Below are 23,747 nucleotides of genomic sequence, written 5' to 3'. Positions count from 1 at the left end.
GTATCAGCATCTTTTCCAATGAGTTGGCTCTTTGCCTCAGGTGGCCAACGTATTGGAGCTTCAGCTCCAGCATCAGTCCCTCCAATGAGTATTCAGGATTGACTTGGCTTAGCATTGACTCGTTTGATCTCCTTGCAGTCCAAGGGACTCTCAAGAGTCTTCTCCAGCACCACAGTTCAAAAGCATCAATAATTAAATAAACAGCAATAATTAAAACCAAAACAAACACATACTTAGTACAATAGACTGAATTGTTGTCCTCCTTTCAAACTCATATGTTGAAAACTTGCCCCCATTATGCTGGTATTTGGAGGTTCTGACTTTGGAAGATAATTAGGACAGAGAGCAAAACCCCACATGGATGGAATTAGAGACCTTCATGAAGAGATCCCAGCAAACTCGGTCATCCCTTAATCTGTGTGAGGAAACAGTGAGAAGATGGCAGTCTGCAGTCTAGAAGCGGCCTTTTACAAGACATAAAATCTGCCAGCACCTTCATCTTTGTCTTTCCAACCTCCAGAACTATGAGAAATAAAAGTTTGCTGTTTCAGCCACCCAGTCTATTGTAGTTTTGTTAAAATAGCCTGAACAGACTAAGATAAGTAGTGGACAAGCCAGGCACATCAAAAAATGCTTGACAACACCAATACAGGATACTAATGCATATATATGGAATTTAGAAAGATCGTAACAATAACCCTGTATGCGAGACAGCAAAAGAGACACAGATGTATAGAATAGTCTTTTGGACTCTGTGGGAGAGGGTGAGGGTGGGATAATTTGGGAGAATGGCATTGAAACATGTATAATATCACATGTGAAATGAATTGCCAGTCCAGGTTCCATGCATGATACAGGATGCTCAAGGCTGGTGCACTGAGATGACCCAGAGGGATGGTATGGGGAGGGAGGTGGGAGGGGGGTTCAGGATGAGGAACATGTGTACACCCGTGGTGGATTCATGTGGCTAAGTCGCTTCAGTCATGTCCGACTCTGTGTGACCCCATAGATGGCAGCCCACCAGGCTCCCCCGTCCCTGGGATTCTCCAGGCAAGAACACTGGAGTGGGTTGCCAGTGGGATTCATGCTGGTGTATGGCAAAACCAATACAATATTGTAAAGTAATTAGCCTCCAAATAAAATAAATAAATTTATATTTAAAATAAATAAAATAAAATTCACTGATAACAATCTTTGAGTGATACAGTTACATACTGAAGGTGAGCAATATCTTACTATCTCAATGAAAGCAGTGTAAGGGAAAAAAAAAAGGTTTTAGCAGTTTCAAAGGCTACTTAGAAAAATAAACCCTATTATGTAAGCAGTTTCTGACTATTCTGAAATATTAGTTTAAAGATCAAAAACTACACAGGTTTTACAAACGTCCTTTTCTTCCTTTCACCCATCTACCCCACTGGGCCTCCAGCTGGAGAACTGAAATCATAAACCTGTCTAAGCCTTGAAGGTTATTGATGTCTGTTTCTCCAGCCATATTCAGAAGATGGCATCATATGCAGAAATAACAGCCTAGCCTAAAAGGAAGTTGACATTACTCCAACAAATTAAGCGAGGAAAAAAACCAACTTTAAAGTATGCCGTAAGCCATAAAACTGTCAAAAAGAACTTTCAAACTGCACAGCTGAATGAGACCAACACAAACCCTATTCAATTTAAAACCCCCATACTGGATAGAGTGAACTGTTCATTTGGCTCCAAAGAATTCTCTATAATGCCATTGCTGTTCATGATAAAAACTGCACAGCATTGTAATTTTCTGTCAAACTGTTTTAAAAGAAAGCAAAGCCTTTCTCTCTTTCCCTTCATCCTAATGCTAAACCATGCATATAAGGAGATGAGATGGTGCCCTCAGGATTCTAAAAATTACATCTCCCTACAAATAAACAGAAAGCAAATCTCTATATATGACACCTGTAGGTGTAATTTTATTGTGTTGTTCACGTGGTGTATATATATATATATATATATATATATATATATATATATATATATATATTTATACTTTTCTTGTTATGGGCTGAAATGTGCCCCTGACCCCACTTTGAATAATGGGAGAAAAATTGAACAGTTATTTCACTGAGAAGAGATGAGGGTGACAAGCTCATAATACGACTCTTAAACTCATTAGTCTTTAGAGAAATACAAATTAAAATCACAGTGACATACCACTCCCATCTTTTACAACGCCCCAGACTAAAAAGACCAACAACAAATAGCTTTGAAAAAGATGTGGACAAAATAGAAATCTTATACCTTGCTGGTGGGAGTACAATATGGGACAACCACTTTGGAAAACAAGTTGACAGTTTTTTAAAGAGTGAAGTGTACACCTACCAAGTGTACACCTACCCCATGAACAGTATGACCATCACCAGATGGTCAACACCGAAATCAGATTGATTATATTCTCTGCAACCAAAGAGGGAGAAGCTCTATAGAGTCAGCAAAAAAAGGACCAGGAGCTGACTGTGGCTCAGATCAGGAACTCCTTATTGCCAAATTCAGACTTATATTAAAGAAAGCAGGGAAAACCGCTAGACCATTTAGGTATGACCTAAATTAAATCCCTTATGATTGTACAGTGGAAGTGAGAAACAGATTTAAGGGCCTAGATCTGATAGATAGAGTGCCTGATGAACTATGGAATGAGGTTCATGACATTGTACAGGAGACAGGGATCAAGACCATCCCCGTGGAAAAGAAATGCAAAAAAGCAAAATGGCTGTCTGCGGAGGCCTTACAAATAGCTGTGAAAAGAAGAGAAGCAAAAAACCAAGGAGAAAAGGAAAGATATAAACATCTGAATGCAGAGTTCCAAACAATAGTAAGGAGAGATAAGAAAGCCTTCCTCAGCAATCAATGCAAAGAAATAGAGGAAAACAACAGAATGGGAAAGACTAGAGATCTTTTCAAGAAAATTAGAGATACCAAGGGAACATTTCATGCAAAGATGGGCTCGATAAAGGACAGAAATTGTATGGACCTAACAGAAGCAGAAGATATTAAGAGGAGGTGGCAAGAATACACAGAACTGTACAAAGGGATTTTCATGACCCAGATGATCATGATGGTGTGATCACTCACATAGAGCCAAACATCCTGGAATGTGAAGTCAAGTGGGCCTTAGGAAGCATCACTACAAACAAAGATAGTGCAGGTAGTGGAATTCCACTGGAGTTATGTCAAATCCTGAAGGATGATGCTGTGAAAGCATTGCACTCAATATGCCAGTAAATTTGGAAAACTCAGCAGTGGCCACAGGACTGGAAAAGGTCAGTTTTCATTCCAATCCCAAAGAAAGGCAATGCCAAAGAATGCTCAAACTACCGAACAAGTGCACTCATCTCACATGCTAATAAAGTAATGCTCAAAATTCTCCAAGCCAGGCTTCACCAATATGTGAACCGTGAACTTCCTGATGTTCAAGTTGGTTTTAGAAAATGCAGAGGAACCAGAGATCAAATTGCCAACATCCGCTGGATCATGGAAAAAGCAAGAGAGTTCCAGAAAAACATCTATTTCTGTTTAATTGACTATACCAAAGCCTTTTACTATGTGGATCATAATAAACTGTGGAAAATTCTGAGAGAGATTGGAATACCATACCACCTGACCTGCCTCTTGAGAAATCTGTATGCAGGTCAGGAAGCAACAGCTAGAACTGGACATGGAACAACAGACTGGTTCCAAATAGGAAAAGGAGTACATCAAGGCTGTATATTGTCACCCTGCTTATTTAACTTCTATGCAGAATACATCATGGGAAACGCTGGACTGGAAGAAGCACAAGCTGGAATCAAGATTGCAGGGAGAAATATCAATAACCTCAGATATGCAGATGACACCACCCTTATGGCAGAAAGTGAAGAGGAACTAAAAAGCCTCTTGATGAAAGTCAAAGAGGAGAGTGAAAAAGTTGGCTTAAAGGTCAACATTCAGAAAACGAAGATCATGGCATCCAGTCCCATCACTTCATGGGAAATAGATGGGGAAACAGTGGAAATAGTGTCAGACTTTATTTTTGGGGGGCTCCAAAATCACTGCAGATGGTGACTGCAGCCATAAAATTAAAAGACGCTTACTCCTTGGAAGAAAAGTTATGACCAACCTAGATAGCATATTCAAAAGCAGAGACATTACTTTGCCGACTAAGGTCCATCTAGTCAAGGCTATGATTTTTCCAGTAGTCATGTATGGATGTGAGAGTTGGACTGTGAAGAAGGCTGAGCCCCGGAGAATTGATGCTTTTGAACTGTGGTGTTGGAGAAGACTCTTGAGAGTCCCTTGGACTGCAAGGAGATCCAACCAGTCCATTCTGAAGGAGATCAGCCCTGGGATTTCTTTGGAAGGAATGATGCTAAAGCTGAAACTCTAGTACTTTGGCCACTTCATGTGAAAAGTTGACTCACTGGAAAAGATTCTGATGCTGGGAGGGAATGGGGGCAGGAGGAGAAAGGGACGACAGAGGATGAGATGGCTGGATGGCATCACTGACTCGATGGATGCGAGTCTGTGTGACCTCCGGGAGTTGGTGATGGACAGGGAGGCCTGGCGTGCTGCAATTTATGGGGTCGCAAAGAGTCAGACATGACTGAGCGACTTAACTGAACTGAACTGAACACCTACGAAGTAATACTGTCATTCCACTCCTAGGTGTTTACTCATGATACATATGAGCATATATCCATATACAGACTTGTACATCTTTGTTTCATGACAGTTTTGTTTGTAATAGCCCCACATTAAAAACAACTGAAATGCCCATCAAGAAATGTATGCATAAGCAAATTGCCTGTCATATATCGAATATAATGGGGTACTAGTTAGTAATGAAAGAACCACTGATATACATCATAACTTGAATAAATCTCAAAATGAATATATTGAATTAAAGTAACAAACCAAAATTATATACAGAATGTTAGTGTATCCTCATGATTTCTTTCCCCAAGGCAACAAAGTGTCCTCTCTCTGAAACCAAGATCTTATCTAAGATGATTGTACTTTAGAGGACTAGGCATCTCCCTTCTGATTTTGCCTTTCCTAGGAAGTCAGTAGTGTGATTTAATTTCATTAAGCCAGTCATAAGAGATTAGATGAGACTTCTATTATGCTGTTTAATGCTGTAGTTTCCTAAAGGGGGAAAAAAAAAATGATGGAGATTTGCTTGGAGAAAAAGGATTGCCCCCCAGAGCTATGCATTTGTAGTAAAATTTTTTCCATCTGAATTTTTAGATTAGGTTTTAGATAATTTATTGTCTAATGATTTCCGTGCTTTGAAATAGCCAACAAATTCTGAAAGATTATCATAAAAAGCCTGGCATACTGTGGCCCATGGAGTCGCAAAATGTCAGGCATGACTTAGCGACCAAACAACAAGAGCAACAAGAGTTGGATCATAAAAGAAGGCTGAGCATCAGAGCATTGATGTTTTCGAACTGTGGAGAAGACTCTAGAGAGTTACTTGGACTGTAAGGAAATCAAACTAGTCAATCCTATATGAAATCTACCCTGAATTTTCATTGGAAGGACTGATGCTGCAGCTGAAGCTCCAATACTTTTTCCACCTGATGCAAATAGCTGACTCACTGGAAAAGACCCTGATGCTGGGAAAGACTGAAGGCAAAAGGAGAAGGGAGTAGCTGAAGATGAGATAAGTAGATAGCTTGACTGACTCAATGGACATGAATTTGAGCAAACTCCTGGTTCTAGTAGAGGACAGTGTGGCATGCCACACTCTGCTGCTGCTGCTGCTAAGTCACTTCAGTTGTGTCAGACTCGGTGCGACCCCATAGACCTACCAGGCTCCCCCACACTCTGTGAAGTGAAGTGAAGTGAAGTCGCTCAGTCGTGTCCGACTCTTTGCGACCCCATGGACTGTAGCCTACAAGGCTCCTCTATCCATGGGATTTTCCAGGCAATAGTCCTGGAGTGGATTGCCATTTCCTTCCCCAGGGGATCTTCCCAACCCAGGGATAGAACCCGGGTCTCTCGCATTGTAAACAGACGCTTTACCGTCTGAGCCATTTTATGGGGTCATAAAGAGTCAGACATGACTTGCTACTGCTGCTAAGTTGCTTCAGTCGTGTCCGACTCTGTACGACCCCATAGGCGGCAGCCCACCAGGCTCCACCGTCCCTGGGATTCTCCAGGCAAGAAGACTGGAGTGGGTTGCCATTTCCTTCTCCAATGCATGAAAGTGAAAAGTGAAAGTGAAGTCACTCAGTCGTGTCCGACTAGTAGCGACCCCATGGACTGCAGCCTATCAGGCTCCTCAATCCATGGGATTTTCCAGGCAAGAGTACTGGAGTGGGGTACCATTGCCTTCTCTGCAGACATGACTTAGCGACTGAAAAACGAAAGTAAATCAACCAATAACATCTAACACCCTCCAATTCTACATCCTGATTAAAAAATAAAAATAACAAAATTTTAAAATAAAAGTTTACTCCAACATTAATCTTTGGGAAGTTTGTGCACAAAATTGCCTATTACATTCCCCTTCCTGCTTCTGGCAATTATACCTTATTTTTTTAAATCTCTTGAGCATTATTAAAAGTGAAAGTGGAGTCATTCAGTCATGTCTGACCCTTTGGGACCACATGGGCTGTAGCCTACCAGGCTCCTCCATCCATGGGATTTTCCAGGCAAGAGTACTGGAGTGGATTGCCATTTCTTTCTCCAGGGGATCTTCCCAACCCAGGGATCAAACCTGGGTCTCCCACATTGCAGGCAGACGCTTTACCATCTGTGCCACCAGGGAAGCCCTGGTGAGCACTATGGAGTAGGTTTTATTCTTAAGAGGACCAAAAAAAAAAAAAAAAAAAATCTGTCTGGTGAGATCAAACATTACACAGCTTTATTTTTATTTTTTTCCAGATTTTCAGATTTGCAGGTTTTCTCTAGATGATTTATACTGTTCTTCAGCTGATCTTCTTAAGAGAAATTATGGAGTCACTTCAAGAGAACACAGTTGAAAATTTTGCATGCCATTTCAGGGGGAATCCTCAAGCAAAAATCAAATCTTTAAGATCATTTGTACATTGAGAGAAATATTTAGGTGTTTCCATAAATACTTGAAGTATAACCAAACAAGTGTTGCTGATTGCCCAATCAAAAAAGTGACTAAAAGCTAGCCACTTTTGACTAGAGAATTCCATGGACAGAAGAATCTGTCCAAGGCTGCAGTCCATGGGGTCACACAGAATAGGACATGACTGAGTGACTAACGCTTTCACCCTTACCTACTGGCATCTGTTCAGTTTAGTTCAGTCACTCAGTCATGTCTGACTCTTTTGGACCCCATGGGCTGCAGCACACCAGGCCTCCCTGTCCGTCCAACTCCCAGAGTTTACTCAAACACATGTCCATTCAGTCGGTGATGCCATTCAACCATCTCATCCTCTATCATCCCCTGTCCTCTCACCTTCAATCTTTCCCAGCATCAGGGTCTTTTCAAATGAGTCAGTTCTTCTCATCAGGTGGCCAAAGTATTGGAGTTTCAGCTTCAACATCAGTCCTTCCAATGAACATTCAGGACTGATTTCCATTAGGATGGACTGGTTGGATCTCCTTGGCATCTGTAGAAGCCTACACATAAATCTGCTGTTGGAAACATGTTTATTTAGTGTGTAAGAACACCTTGGAAATCTATGTGTTCCAAGTTCTATTGATTGCCCTGAGGGCTTGTATAGATAAGTAGCCTCTTCCATTAAGCTCCTTAACTGGGAGTGCAGAAATGTTTCAAAGACCTATGCACAGCACAATAAGTCCAAGTGCTAATAAAGAGAGTAACAGGTCTTTCTTCTGAGGTTCCTATCTGTTTAAGAGCACACTGAAGTATAATTCAGGCAGGGGCTTATATGGGATAATTTGAGTTTTTATAAAGTACCCTCCATATATTCTGTCTGCTCAGGTCAACTGAATCTTTAGAACAGAGATTAGAAGGTAGCTGATTTAATGGACTACCTTGGTGGTTCAGTGGTAAAGAATTAGCCTGCCAATGTAGGAGATGTGGGCTCAAACCCTGTGATGGGAATATCCTTTGGAAAAGGAAATGGCAACCCTCTCTAATATTCTTGACTAGGAAATCCCTTGAACAGAGGAGCCTGGTGGGCTGCAATCCATGGGGTCACAAAAAGAGTCAGACAAGACCTAGAGACTAAACAACAAAACCGATTTAATGATTGTAGAGGCTAGTAGGTGCAGAAAGATGCATGCCTGATTTGTGTATATTGTGCTTGGAGAACCAATCAATAAATTACATCTCCTACAGAAAAAAAAAATACAATTTCTGAAAAGTAGACAACTGGTGCATTCAAATTTGTAGCAGGGGGGAAAGACTTTACATTCTATAGTCATACCAAGTAGTTAATTCTCCTCTACTGAAACTCAATGTGGGGGATTTTGTGTAGGTACCAAGAAAGATGTATTAGTGCCTTTTCCATATTTTTTAGTATACTGCATCCATTTGTTATAAGTGGATTAGTTAAGATTTAAGTAAATAAGCAAATAAGTTCTTGCAGAAATCATTCTAGTAAAGTCATATCTTTGCATTCATATTAACATACTATGGGTCAACAACCTACCTATGTCCGTTAGGAAATCTAGCTTGCTTTGTGTTTATGTGCAAAGAATCACTTTTGCTAAGAATCACTTTTTCTTATGCTGTATCACTTTTCTCGTATCCTAAGAATCACTTTTTCATTTTCAAATGTTGAAAAAATCAAGAAAGAATAATAGTTCATATGTGAAAATTATATGACATTCATATTTCAGTATCAATAAAGTTTTTATTGGAATATAGCCATGTTTGTTTATATATTATCATCACTGCAGATGGCGATTGCAGCCATGAAATTAAATGACTATTACTCCTTAGAAGGAAAGTTATGACCAACCTAGAGAGCATATTCAAAAGCAGAGACATTACTTTGCCAACAAAGGTCTGTCTAGTCAAGGTTATTGTTTTTCCAGTGGTCATGTATGGATGTGAGAGTTGGACTGTGATGAAAGCTGAGCACTGAAGAATTGATGTTTTTGAACTGTGGTGTTGGAGAAGACTCTTGAGAGTCCCTTGGACTGCAAGGAGATACAACCAGTCCATTCTAAAGGAGACCAGTCCTGGGTGGTCATTGGAAGGACTTATGCTAAAGCTTAAACTCCGATACTTTGGCCACCTGATGCAAAGAGCTGACTCATTGGAAAAGACCCTGATGCTGGGAGGGATTGGGGGCAGGAGGAGAAGGGGATGACAGAGGATGAGATGACTGGATGAGTGAACTCTGGGAGTTGGTGATGGACAGGGAGGCCTGGTGTGCTGCGATTCATGGGATCGCAGAGTCAGACACGACTGAGCGACTGAACTGAACTGAACTGAACTGATGATTGTTTTCACCCTGTGACAGCAGAATTAAGTAGTTGTGACAGAGACAATGCTTGAACCATAAAGTCTGAAATATTTATTCATTGGCCTTTTAGAGAAAAGTTTGCCGTCTCTGTATTAAAATAACCCAGGACACTAAATCCTATATATTATACTATTTTTTTAGTTTGATAAATTACTATTTTGAGTGCAATCTATACACTAAACAAAGAACAACATGTATATAAAAAGAAAAATGGAAAATCCAAGATATAAATGTTCCAGTAATTTATTACATTGAATAGGTATGCTATTTGGGATCAGATTAGTGTCTGCCACCATCCAATTAATGTGTGGGTTATTGGGCAGATGAATTAATCATTTTACACTGCAATATATAATTAAAAAAACATGGGTTTGAACCAGATGAGTGATTATTAAATAACCATATTCAATAAAATTAGGAAGATGCATATAGATTATCCTCTAAAAATTTTAGTGTAATCATCCTTTCATCTGAGACTCTGTTATTCTTAACTGTAAACCAATACAGTATTGTAAAGTAAAAATAAAAATAAAAAAAAATTTTCTTTCTATGAATGTTTCATAAAAGTATATAGAATTTTACTTTGTGTTTTTGTTTTTTTTATTTCCAAAGGGATAACTAAAACCATGGCGATCCAATTACATCCATATATACAAGATACAGAGACATATATGCATATGCAACTAAATAGCCATACGTACATACAAATGTAAATTTATATGTCAAATATTTTTTTAATTCTTTAAGTCATTTTGCAAGATAACTTTAATGTCACCTCAATTCCTAAATAATTCTATAATTTATACATATAATCTTCAAGTAAGGATTATAGAGTGCATAAATTTCAAAAAAATATTCTATTCTTGATAGAATATTAGGGAAAATTTAAGTGACTAATGCAATATTGGTTATTTATTGCTATAGCAGTATTTAACTGGCCTATTTCTAAAATATTCCTATGTTGTATGAGTAGAATCACTTATCTTATTCCTATCCTATCTCAAGAAAAAAAATTCTATCAAGGTTTCAAAATTCATTGTGATTTATAGCTGCTGTGTGCACAGAAGTATTTTGAGTGCAGTCTTCTCTAACACAAACACCTCGTGAATTGACTTGCCATATTACATGTCAGAACAAATGACCAGCTGTTCTCAGAAAACAGGGCAATTCCCATCACAGCCTCTACTCTCAAGTTTTTATCTTTATGGGCAATTTAAAGAACGTGACTTAGGAATTATATCTATTCTTTTCTGACAGCATGTGCCCAATTACTTACATCTCTAACTTGTATCTATTGATCTCTATTGAATTTTCTTTGTCTTCAGAAACCTTTGAGGAATTCTCTAAAACTATACACGTGTGTGTGAGAGTGTCTGTTTTTCTGAAAGGTAAGAAATGAATACCCTGGGGAGCTTATATGTGCAAGGGTAATTCTGACATGTTCCATCCATTTTTACCTATAAAATCTCATAAACTGGTTTATTTCATAATCACATATTTCTTTTATAAGCTTCACAGTGAATTTGATTTCAGTTCTGCCCATGACTGATGTATAAAATGATGTAAATTATAAGCATCTTAAAGAGAAACTCAAGATTAAAGAGCAGAAATTTTAAAAATAAAAATAATAACTCATTGATTTATCTTAGATGTTATTAATAGAGAAAGAAAATAGTTTTATCAAAGTACAATTAATAATATTTCAAGAATAATGAATAATGGGTAAGATTCTATAATACCAAAAAGGAAGAAATGCTATCTTATTGTTACAAATATATGGGTAACATTTTATTGATTTCTAGACTTCTTAGCTTCAAAATAATGTAAGACAAATAGTATATTATGGAAAGAATTTCAAGTCAAGAAACAATGGTTAGACCTGGTCATAGAACAACAGACTGGTTCCAAATTGGGAAAGGAGTGTGTCAAGGCTGTATATTGTCACCCTGTTTATTTAACTTATATGCAGAATACATCATACAAAAGGCTGGGCTGGATGAAGCCCAGAATGGAAAGAAGCTGGAATCAAGACTACCAGGAGAAATATCAATAACCTCAGATATGCAGATGACACCACCTTATGACAGAAAATGAAAAGGAACTAAAGAGCCTCTTGATGAAAGTGAAGGAAGAGAGTGAAAAAGCTGGCTTAAAACTCAATATTCAAAAAACTAAGATCATGGCATCTGGTCCCATCACTCGAGAAACAAAGGAAACAGTGAGAGACTTTATTTTTGGGCTCCAAAATCACTGCAGATGGTGTTACAGGACACAATTTATATAAAGAATTTGAAATGATATAATTCATGGACGAAGAAAGGAGAGTGGTCATTTCCAGGGCCTGGAGGGAGAAAAAAGGGGACATATTAATCAAAGTGTACAAAGTGTCAGTTATGCAAGATGTATAATTCTTACAATTTTACTCTACAATATAGGGGCTATAGTTATACAGTATAATTTTAAAAATTGTTAAGAGGACAAATCTTACGTTGTGTTCTTATCACATAAAAGATAAAGAGGACAAGAGGAAATTTTGGAGGTGATGTTGACATTGATTTGTGATGAGGGCTTTATGGGTGCACACTTATGTCTAAATTCATCAAATTGTATACATTAACCCTGTGTTGTGTATGTCAGTTATATATCAATACAGTGGTATAAGGTAAGGCTGTGTGTGCATGCTTAGTCACTTAGTGTATCTGACTCTTCGCTATAGCCCCATGGGCTATAGCCCACCATGCTCCTCTGTCCATGGAATTCTCCAGGCAGTTTGGTGGCAGTCTATTGCAGATTTACAGTCTTGAAAGTACTCATGCTATTTTTGGTACTTCATTTCCTGGGTGAAAGATATTACAGAGCAAGAGCCGCAGCCTTCTTTATGGTCTTTTCTCATGATGCCACCTCCTACTATTGTCTCTAATTCTAGAATATACACATTCAATCTGATGTTCCATGCAGAGTTGTTTGTGCTTATTTTAAACCAAGAAGAGTAAGGAATGTCCTGAATGTGGCTTGAAGTTGCTCTAAGATATGTTAGATAGATAGAACTTAAAAAAAAAAAAAACACAAAAAACACAAGGGCTTCTAATGTAATAAATATAATAAAGCTTAAGTTCAGACTTCAGAAATGATTAAAATCCTGCTACAGGAAGTGGTGTATACAAGAGATCAGATTAGAAGAGAAGCAGATTGACTCTGCTTGAGACTCAGTGAAGGTTCTGTAGTGCAATCCCTGAATTAAAGAGCTCCTTCAAAGAAAGCTTATATTTAAGTCAATGAAAGAAGAAAGTGGTAGAATGAAAGATAGAGGAACCTATATTCCTGCATAGATGAAATGCAAACGTGACACATTTATAGTTCCCATGTGGATGAAATCAGAAGAAATGGTCTGAAGATTTGACTAAGAAGAAGATTTGTGACTACAATGATCACAAACTTTAAATTCACTAATAAAGTAAATATTTTGTACTTTAGCCTTAGATATGTTTAGAAAAGTGTCTTTTCTAGTCTTGCCAAAAGTATTCAAGTATACATATATCATAGCCTTCATTTTTTTTTTTCTGGAATGAGGGAACCATGTGTACAATCTGTCTTGCAAGTTACTGTTAATGGTAACATTATATATACATCTAGGTACATTCTATATATCTTTCCAGACACAGGTTTTGCTGTGTCTTCTTCACATGCAGGTCAGGAAGCAACAGTTAGAACTGCGCATGGAACAACAGACTGGTTCCAAATAGGAAAAGGAGTTCGTCAAGGCTGTATATTGTGACCCTGCTTGTTTAACTTATGCAAAGTACATCATGAGAAACGCTGGGCTGGAAGAAGCACAATCTGGAATCAAGATTGCTGGGAGAAATATCAATCACCTCAGATATGCAGATGACACCACCCTTATGTCAGAAAGTGAAGAGGAACTAAAAAACTTCTTGATGAAAGTGAAAGTGGAGAGTGAAAAAGTTGGCTTAAAACTCAACATTCAGATAACTAAGATCATGGCCTCTGGTCCCATCACTTCATGGCAAACAGATGGGGAAACAGTGGAAACAGTGTCAGACTTTATTTTTGGGGGCTCCAAAATCACTGCAGATGGTGACTGCAGCCATGAAATTAAAAGACTCTTACTCCTTGGAAGAAAAGCCTAGATAGCATATTGAAAAGCAGAGACATTACTTTGCCAACAAAGGTCCATCTAGTCAAGGGTATGGTTTTTTCAGTGGTCATGTATGGATGTGAGAGTTGGACTGTGAAGAAAGCTGAGCACTGAAGAATTCATGCTTTTGAACTGTGGTGTTGGAGAAGACTCTTGAGAGTCCCTTGGACTGCAAGGAGATCCAACCAGTGCATTCTGAAGGAGATCAGCCCTGGGATTTATTTGGAGGGAATGAGGCTGAAACTGAAACTCCAATACTTTGGCCACCTCATGCAAAGAGTTGACTCATTGGCAAAGACTCTGATGCTGGGAGGGATTGGGGGCAGGAGAAGAAGGGGACGACAGAGTATGAGATGGCTGGATGACATCACTGACTCGATAGACATGAGTCTGGTGAACTCCCGGACTTGGTGATGGACAGGGAGACCTGGCGTGCTTCAATTCATGGGGTCACAAAGAGTCGGACACGACTGAGCGACTGAACTGAACTTCACATTATTATTATTATTTTTATTTTTACTTTACAATATTGTATTGGTTCTTCACATTTTATATTTGTTTCACTGAAGTGCTTTAAAAATCGAAATATATTCTGCTTTCTCCCATTTGCTTTAATATGTAAGCGTTCCTTCTCTTATAAGAATGCTCTTTATCTATGCACTGTCCTTCCTGGTTAATTTCTCATCTTGCAAGATTTGGTCCATTTACAATGCTCATAGAAATGCTTTCCCTGATCCTCCACTAATCAGAGTTTGTTTCTATTTCTATGCAGGCTCTTCTCATGTTTCCTACTTTCAAAATGCTTAACTATGTCTTCCAAAGTTTTGGATTATTTGTCTATTATCATAATATATTATAAAGTGTCTCAGAGTTTCTAAAATAGGTACCACAGTTTCTAAGTGTTCTCATCCTTTTCAATAATATTACACCAGAAGTATATAGTTAATTAATGAACACTTGTTAAATGAATAAAAGAATGAGTGGACACACATGAACACAGAACTGAAACTCATACCCAGCTACACACATAAACAGGAAATGCCCAAAGCTTTGTTTAGAGTAGTATGACCCTAAAAGTTCATATGATCCCATTTTTAATATCAATGTCGTTGGAGATAAATCTGATTGTGAATGTTGGACATGAAATGATAAATGATAAAGCATACCTCTGAACTCTTGCAGCCAGAGGGGATGCTCAATGATGCTACACACGAAAGAGAAACCATCTATATTCCTGCAAAGCAAAAAGAAAAAACAACAAAGAACAAACAACAAACAACGAAACAAACAAACAAAAAAAACTTTTAGCTCAACATGAAAGGAACTTTCATCAAAAGGAGCAAATTATAGTAATACTTTTGCCGCAGTAGAGTGTGGCAGAATGCAAAAAAAAAAAAAAAAAAGAGGTAGAACAGAATTCACAAGTCCGAGAATACACAGTACTTAAATTGGGAAGATGTAAGACAGACAGCTGCAGGGCACCACAGGGAGAGGTCAGACATGTGACTCTGATTAACTCATGAACTAACAGATGACCTTTTAAAAAACCATATTTAAAGGACAAGGGTGATTATTTCAGGTGAGCCTGAAAAGTTTAATAAAGAATTCAGAATATCTTCATTTAAATGTGCCAAAGATGGAAATTATTAGGCAAGAAAAAGAAAGATGAGAACAATTCAGTCACTCAAAACCAATACTCCAGCATGGTTTTGAAAAACCATTCTTACTGAGTCCAAGCTTGCTCTGCTCACTGCATAACAGGCCTGTTTACCCAAAGAAGAGGTGTTAAGGCAAGGAATTAGACTACTCAGAAAGCTGGAAGACTGAGAAGATGGCAGACTAATGTTTCAAAATAACCATCTCCTCAGGGTCTGGATGCCAGGTTCTTTTATAGAACAGAGAGGCAGGGAGGTGAGGATGTAAAGTAACAATGACAATTTATCTTACAAAAATCTCCAGGAATGGCCATCTTTGAGTAGAGGGTGTGCTAATATATTTCTTCCTGTAGCTATTCACAGGTGGACAGGGTCTTGAACAAAAGCATTTTACTTTAACATTCAGGAACAGGAGCAGGCTTCCCTGAAGCAGGCCATTATGTATGGACAGTATCCTTCTAATAAACAAAAGCAATGGGAAGCAAAAGTTAAAGCAAATGAAACAGATCCAACATAGAATCAGTTCTTCCCTGTAACAGTATGGTAAAGGTGTTTTAAATAGAGAATAAATGTGATAGTAATAATAATACGTTTTGTTTCTTCTTAGTTTTTGTGGTGTATTTATTTTCACCCGTTACTACATTTGCAACAGTTTATAGTTTCTTAGGGCTTCCCAGGTGGTGATACTGGTAAAGAACACACATGCCAATTGAGGGGACGGCAGAGACAAGGGTTCGCTCCCTAAGTTAGGAAGATCCCTTGGTGGAGAGCATGGCAATTCACTCCAATATTCTTGCCTGAAGAATCCCATGGACAGAGGAGCTTGGTGGGCTATGTAGTCCATGAGGTGGAAAAGAGTTGGACACGGCTGAAGTATTTAGCATTCATGGAAATTCTTTTTTCTATATATAATAAGCAGGTTTTTTTTTTAATGGCACCCAAATATGTTTCACTCCATGCCTGTAATTGTGTTATCTTATGGGTAACGATTGACCTTAAGATGAGGAGATTATTTGGATGTGGTTGGTGTGATCACATGAGCCCTTAAAGCAGTGTCATTTCAGAGACTGATGCTGAAATTGAAGTCATTTAGTTCTACAAAGAAACTGAACTTGGCCAACAACCTGCTTAAGTTTAGAAGAGGATTATTCCCCTCTGTGGAAACTGTGGAAAATTCTTAAACAGTTGGGAATACCAGACCAGCTGACCTGCCTCCTGAGAAATCTGTATGCAGGTTAGGAAGCAACAGTTAGAACTGAACATGGAACAATGGACTGGTTCCAAATAAGAAAAGGAGTACGTCAAGGCTGTATGTTGTCACCTTGCTCATATAACTTATATACAGAGTACATCATGAGAAATACCAGGCTGGATGAAGCACAAGCTGGAATCAGGATTGCCAGGAGAAATATCAATAACCTCAAATACGCAGAATGTGAGGAAGAATTAAAGAGCCTCTTGACGAAAATGAAAAAGGAGAGTGAAAATGTTGGCTTAAAACTCAACATTCAGAAAACTGAGATCATGGCATTGGGCCCCATCACTTCATGGCAAAAAGATGGGGAAACAGTAGAAACAGTGGCTGAGTTTATTTTTCTGGGCTCCAAAATCACTGTAGATGGTGACTGTAACCATGGAATTAAAAGACGCATGCTCCTTGGAAGAAAATTTATGATCAAGCTAGACAACATATTAAAAATCAGACATGTTACTTTGTCAAGAATTGTCCATTTAGTCAAGGCTATGGTTTTTCCAGTAGTCACGTGTGGAAGTGAGAGTTGACTTAAGAAGACAGCTGAGCCTCAATTGATGCTTTTAAACTGTAATGTTGGAGAAGAATCTTGAGAGTCCCTTGAAATGCAAGGAGATCCAACTGGTCAATCCTAAAGGAAATAAGTCCTGAATATTCACTGGAAGGACTGATGCTGAAGCTGAAATTCCAATAATTTGGCCACCTAATTTGAATAACTGACTCATTGGAAAAGACCCTGATGCTGGGAAAGATTGGAGGTGGGAGGAGAAGGGGACGACAGAGGATGAGATGGTTGGATGGTATCACCCACTCAATGGACATGAGTTTGAGTAAGCTCTGGGAGTTAGTGATGGACAAGGAAGCCTGAGTCTGGCATGCTGCAGTTCTCAAGGAGTCTCAAGGAGTCTCAAGGAGTCTCATGGAGTCTCAAGGAGTCTCAAGGAGTCAGATACGACTAAGCAAGTGAACTGAACTGATATGTTGTCACCCTGATTAATTAAATTATATGCAGAGTACATCATGTGAAATGCTGGGCTGGACAAATCTCCAACTGGAATCAAGATTGCCAGGAGAAATATCATTAACCTCAGATATACAAATGACACCACTCTAATGGCAGAAAGTGAAGAGGAACTAAAGAGCCTCTTGATGAAAGTGAAAGAGGAGAGTGAAAAAGCTGGCTTGAAATTAAAAATTTTAAAAACTAATGAAGTGATGAAAGATGGTGGAGGAATAGGATGAGGAGACTACTTTGTCCCTCACAAATTCTTCAGAAGATCACTTGAATGTTTAACAACTTCCACAATACAACTTCTGAATGCTGGTGGAGGACACCAGGCACCCAGACAGGCAGCCCATTCTCTTTGAAAGGAGGTAGGACAAAATATAAAAGACAAAAAGAGGGACAAAAGAGTTAGGGATGGAGACCCATCCCAGGGAGGGAGTCGCTAAGAAGTTTCCAAACACTAGGAAACCCTCTCACCAGCAGGTCTCTCACCAGCAGTTCTGTGGGGAGTTTTGGTATCACAGAGGGCAACATAACCACGTGGAAACAGAACAAAACAACCCACTGAATACCTGCCTTAACCACAACTCCCAGCAGAAAAGTAGCCCAGATGCTCGCATCTGCCATCAGCAAGCAGGGATTGAACAGGGGGTGAAGGTTGCATGCTTAGGGTAAGGACCTGGCCTGAATGCCCTGAGGAAAATATGAAGGAGCTAATGTGAGCTAGCAACCCAAACTGTAAGATAGCCAGAGAGAGGGGAAAAAAAAAATGAGAGAGAGAAAGAACTTTCCCGTGAAAAGTTCTAACCTAAGGCACAGCCCGGAGAAGGCAATGGCACCCCACTCCAGTAATCTTGCCTGGAAAATCCCACTGATGGAGGAGCCTGGTAGGCTGCAGTCCATGGGGTCGCTACTAGTCAGACACGACTGAGTGACTTCACTTTCACCTTTCACTTTCATGCATTGGAGAAGGAAATGGCAACCCACTCCAGTGTTCTTGCTTGGAGAATCCCAGGGATGGGCGAGCCTGGTGGGCTGCAGTCTACTGGGTCGCACAGAGTCGGACATGACTGAAGCGACTTGGCAGCAGCAAGGCACAGCCTGGCCTGCTCATAGAACAAACGATTGAGTGAACATCAGAGCAGAGCTAGCCAACTGCAGACTGGCCAGAGGCAGAGAGGCAGGCGGGCAGCAGCCAGAACTGGAAGACAAGAGGCATCCTCCACCAAACTGTGAGCAAGCTCTCTGTTGCTAACCAAGTCTTCCTGGGATCCTGGATGATTGACATCTGCCAGGAGGGCCGCAGCCAGAGATCATCTCCCCAGAGGAGATACACAGCACACCTGACAAAGCGCTCTCGCTGTGCACCCAGGAAACCAAGTGTCTGGGACTAGAAAGGTAATTAAGATGCACAGGTCACATGGGACAGTGCACTCACCACGCACCTGGTCGCCTGAGCTGCTTGGACCTGGGAAGTGCAAAAACCTAGGGCCTGCTTTGGAGAGTTCCCCTGCAGAGCAACCTGGAGCCTGAGCAGTGTAGACCAGGAAAGCACACGCACCCCACATGAGATGGGGCAAACCCAGTGTGGTTCATACACTGCGAGCACTCCCCCACATGCCAGTCATATTTGTTTGCAGTGTTCCTCCCTCCCCATAGCACAACAGAATAAGTGAGCTTAAATAAGTGACCACGTTCACCTCCTTGTGTCAGGGCAGAAATTAGACACTGAAGAGACTTGCAAACAGAGGAAGCCAAAATAAACAAGGAAGAGGGAACTGCTTTGGAAGTGACAGGTGTTAACAGATTAAAACCTTGTAGTTAGCATTCACTACATTGGAAAGGGCCTATAGACCTTGAGAAGAAGAATAAGCGGGAACAAGGAACTATTTGAAACTGAACTGACCCCACACTGCCCTCAACAGCTCCAGAGAATTCCTAGATATATATTACTTTTATCACTTAAAAATTTTAAGTTAGTTATTACTATTTTCATTTTCACTTTATAACCTACTTTTCAGTTCAGTTCAGTCGCTTAGTTGTGTCCGACTCTTGAGACCCCATGAACTGCAGCACACCAGGCCTCCCTGTCCATCACCAACTCCTGGAGTTTATCCGAACTCATGTCCGTCAAGTCGGTGATGCCATCCAGCCATCTCATCCTCTGTCGTCCCCTTCTCTTCCTGCCCCCAATCCCTCCCAGCATCAGGATCTTTTCCAATGTGTCAACTCTTCTCATGAGGTGGCCAAAGTATTGGAGTTTCAACCTCAGCATCAGTCCTTCCAATGAACACACAGGAGTAATCTCCTTTAGAATAGACTGGTTGGATCACCTTGCAGTCCAAGGGACTCTCAAGAGTCTTCTCCAACACCACAGTTCAAAAGCATCGATTCTTTGGCACTCAGCTTTCTTCACAGTCCAACTCTCACATCCATACATGACCGCCAGAAAAACCATAGCCTGACTACACGGACTTTTGTTGGCAAAGTAACGTCTCTAGGTTGGTCATCACTTTCCTTCCAAGGAGTAAGCGTCTTTTAATGTCATGGCTGCGATCACCATCTGCAATAAAGTCTACCAGTTTCCACTGTTTAACCATCTATTTCCCATGAAGTGATGGTACCTAATGCCATGATTTTAGTTTTCTGAATACTGAGCTTTAAGCCAACTTTTTCACTCTCCTCTTTCACTTTCATCAAGAGGCTTTTTAGTTCCTCTTCGCTTTCTGCCATAAGGGTGGTGTCATCTGCATATCTGAGGTGATTGATATTTCTCCCAGCAAACTTGATTTCAGCTTGTGCTTTTTCCAGCCCAGTGTTTCTCATGACGTACTTTGCATATAAGTTAAATAAGCAGGGTGACAATATACAGCCTTGACAAACTCCTTTTTCTATTTGGAACCAGTCTGTTGTCCCATGTCCAGTTCTAACTTTTGCTTCCTGACCTGCATACAGCTTTCTCAAGAGGCAGGTCAGGTGGTCTGTATTCCCATCTCTTTCAGAATTTCCCACAGTTTATTGTGATCCACACAGTCAAAGGGTTACACATAGTCAATAAAGCAGAAATAGATGTTTTTCTGGAACTCTCTTGCTTTTTCCATGATCCAGTGGATGTTGGCAATTTGATCTCTGGTTCCTCTGCGTTTTCTAAAACCAGATTGAACATCTGGAATTTCATAGGTCACGTATTGCTGAAGCCTGGCTTGGAGAATTTTGAGCATTACTTTATTAGCATGTGAGATGAATGAAATTGTGAGGTAGTTTGAGCATTCTTTGGCATTGCCTTTCTTTGGGATTGGAACAAAAACGGACCTTTTCCAGTCCTGTGGCCACTGAGTATTGCAAATTTGCTGGCATATTGAGTCAACACTTTCACAGCATCATCCTTCAGGATTTGACATAACTCCAGTGGAATTCCACCACCTACACTATCTTCGTTTGTAGTGATGCTTCCTAAGGCCCACTTGACATCACATTCCAGGATGTCTGGCTTTATGTGAGTGATCACACCATCATGATCATCCGGGTCATGAAAATCCCTTTGTACAGTTCTGTGTATTCTTGCCACCTCCTCTTAATATCTTCTCCTTCTGTTAGGTCCAGACCATTTCTGTCCTTTATCGAGCCCATCTTTGCATGAAATGTTCCCTTGGTATCTCTAATTTTCTTGAAAAGATCTCTAGTCTTTCCCATTCTGTTGTTTTCCTCTATTTCTTTGCCTTGATCGCTGAGGAAGGCTTTCTTATGTCTCCTTACTATTGTTTGGAACTCTGCATTCAGATGCTTATATCTTTCCTTTTCTCCGTTGTTTTTTGCTTCTCTTCTTTTCACAGTTATTTGTAAGGCCTCCTCAGACAACCATTTTTCTTTTTTGCATTTCTTTTTCATGGGAATGGTCTTGATCCCTGTCTCATTTACTATGTCACAAACCTCCATCCATAGTTCATCAGGCTCTCTGTCTATCAGATCTAGTCCCTTAAATGCTTTTGGTAATTGTTATCAGTTTTGTACATTTAAGATTCCAGTCTTCAGTACCCATTTTTACTTAGGAGTATGATTACTGGCTCAATTGTTCTCTGCCTTTTTGACACTCCTTTTCCCCCTGGTCACCTCTATCTCCTCCTTCCCCCTTGTCTTCTCTACTTAACTCTGTGAATCTCTTTGGGTGTTCCAGGTTTTGGAGAACACTTAAGGAGCTGATTACTGGCTAGATTTGTCTCTCTCCTTTTTATTCCTCTTCTTGTCCTCCTGGTCACCTCTATCTCCTTCCTCACTCTTCTCTTCTCTATGTAACTCTGTGAGCCTCTCTGAGTGTTCCAGACCATGGAGAGCACATAGGGAATTTATTTCTGGCTAGATTGCCCTCTCTCCTTTTGACTCCCCCTCTTCTCCTCCTGGTCACCTCTATCTCTCTCATCCCACTTCTCTTCTCCATGTAACTCTGTGAACCTCTCTGGGTACCTCACTGTTGAGAATTTTTTCACCATTAACCTAGATGCTTTATCATTGGTACTGTATGGATGGAGAAATCTTGAGGCTACTGTATGAAAAAGACTGAAAATCAGAGGGAGAAGGCTTAAATCCAAAACTTGAGAACACCAGAAAACTCCTGACTCCAGGGAACATTAATCAACAAGAGCTCATCCAAAAGCCTCCATACCTACACTGAAACCAAGCTCCACCCAAGAGCCAACAAGTTTCACAGCAAGACATACCAAGTTAATTCTCCAACAATATAGGAACATAACCCCAAGCATTAAAATACAGGTCAAAATTCACACCCAACCCATAGACACCTCAAAACTCACTACTGGACACTTCATTTCACTCCAGAGAGAAGAGATCCAACTCCACCAACCAGAACACTGACACAAGCTTCCCTAACCAGGAAACCTTGACAAACAAACCTTGACAACCTTCACTAGTCCAATCCCACTCACAGGGAGGAACTTCTGTAATAAAGAGGAACCACACACTTCCAGCATACAGAAAGCCCACCCCAAACACAGCAATCTAAACAAGATGAAAAGGTAGAGAAATATTCAGCATATAAAGGAACATGATAAATCCCACCAAACCAAACAAAAGAGGAGATGGGGAATCTACCTGAAAAATAATTCAGAATAACGACAGTAAAAATGATACAAAATCTTGACAACAAAATGGAGTTACAGATAAATTGTCTAGAGATAAGGATTGAGAAGATGAAAGAAATGTTTAACAACGACCTAGAAGAAAAGAAAAAGAGTCAGTCAATAATGAATAATGCAATAACTGAGATCAAAAGCACTCTGGAGGGAACCAACAGTAAAATAACTGAGGCAGAAGGTAAGATAAGTGAGGTGGAAGATAGAATGGTGGAAATAAATGAAGCAGAGAAGAAAAGAGGAAAAAAAAAGAATTAAAAGAAATAAGGACAACCTTAGAGACCTCTGGGACAATGTCAAATGCCCCAATATTCAAATCATAGGAGTCTTAGAAGAAGAGGATAAAAAGAACGGCCATGAGAAAATACTCAAGGAAATAATAGTTGAGAACTTCCCTAAAATGGGGAAGGAAATGGTCACCCATGTCCAGGAAATCCAGAGAGTTCCAAACAGGATAAACCCAAGGAGAAACACCCCAAGACACATATTAATCAAATTAATGAAGATCAAATACAAAGAGCAAATATTAAAAGCAGCAATGGAAAAGCAACAAATAACACCCAAGGGGATTCCCATAAGGATAGCAGCTGATCTTTCAATACAAACTCTCCAGGCCAGAAGGGAATGGAAGGACATACTTAAAGTGATGAGAGAGAAAAACCTACAACCTAGATTACTGTACCCAGCAAGGATCTCATCCAAATATGAAGGAGAAATCAAAAGCTTTACAGACAAGCAAAAGCTGAGAGAATTCAGCACCACCAAACCAGCTCTTCAACAAATGCTAAAGGATCTTCTCTAGACAAGAAACACAGAAAAGGTTTATAAATTTTAATCCAAAACAACAAAGTAAATGACAATGGGATCATACTTATCAATAATTACCTTAAATGTAAATAAGTTGAATTCCTCAACCAAAAGACAAAGACTGGCTGAAAGCTACAAAAACAAAACCCCTATATATGCTGTCTATAAGAGACCCACCTCAAAACAAGCAACACATACAGACTGAAAGTGAAGGGCTGGAAAAAGATAGTTCATTCAAATGAAGACCAAAAGAAAGCAGGAGTAGCAATACTCATATCAGATAAAATAGACTTTGA

The sequence above is a fragment of the Ovis aries genome, chromosome 3, assembly GCF_016772045.2.
Source record: "Ovis aries strain OAR_USU_Benz2616 breed Rambouillet chromosome 3, ARS-UI_Ramb_v3.0, whole genome shotgun sequence".
In the NCBI taxonomy this organism is placed as follows: Eukaryota; Metazoa; Chordata; class Mammalia; order Artiodactyla; family Bovidae; genus Ovis; species Ovis aries.
The sequence above is the reverse complement of the archived record's forward strand: the minus strand, read 5'-3'. Positions refer to the sequence as shown.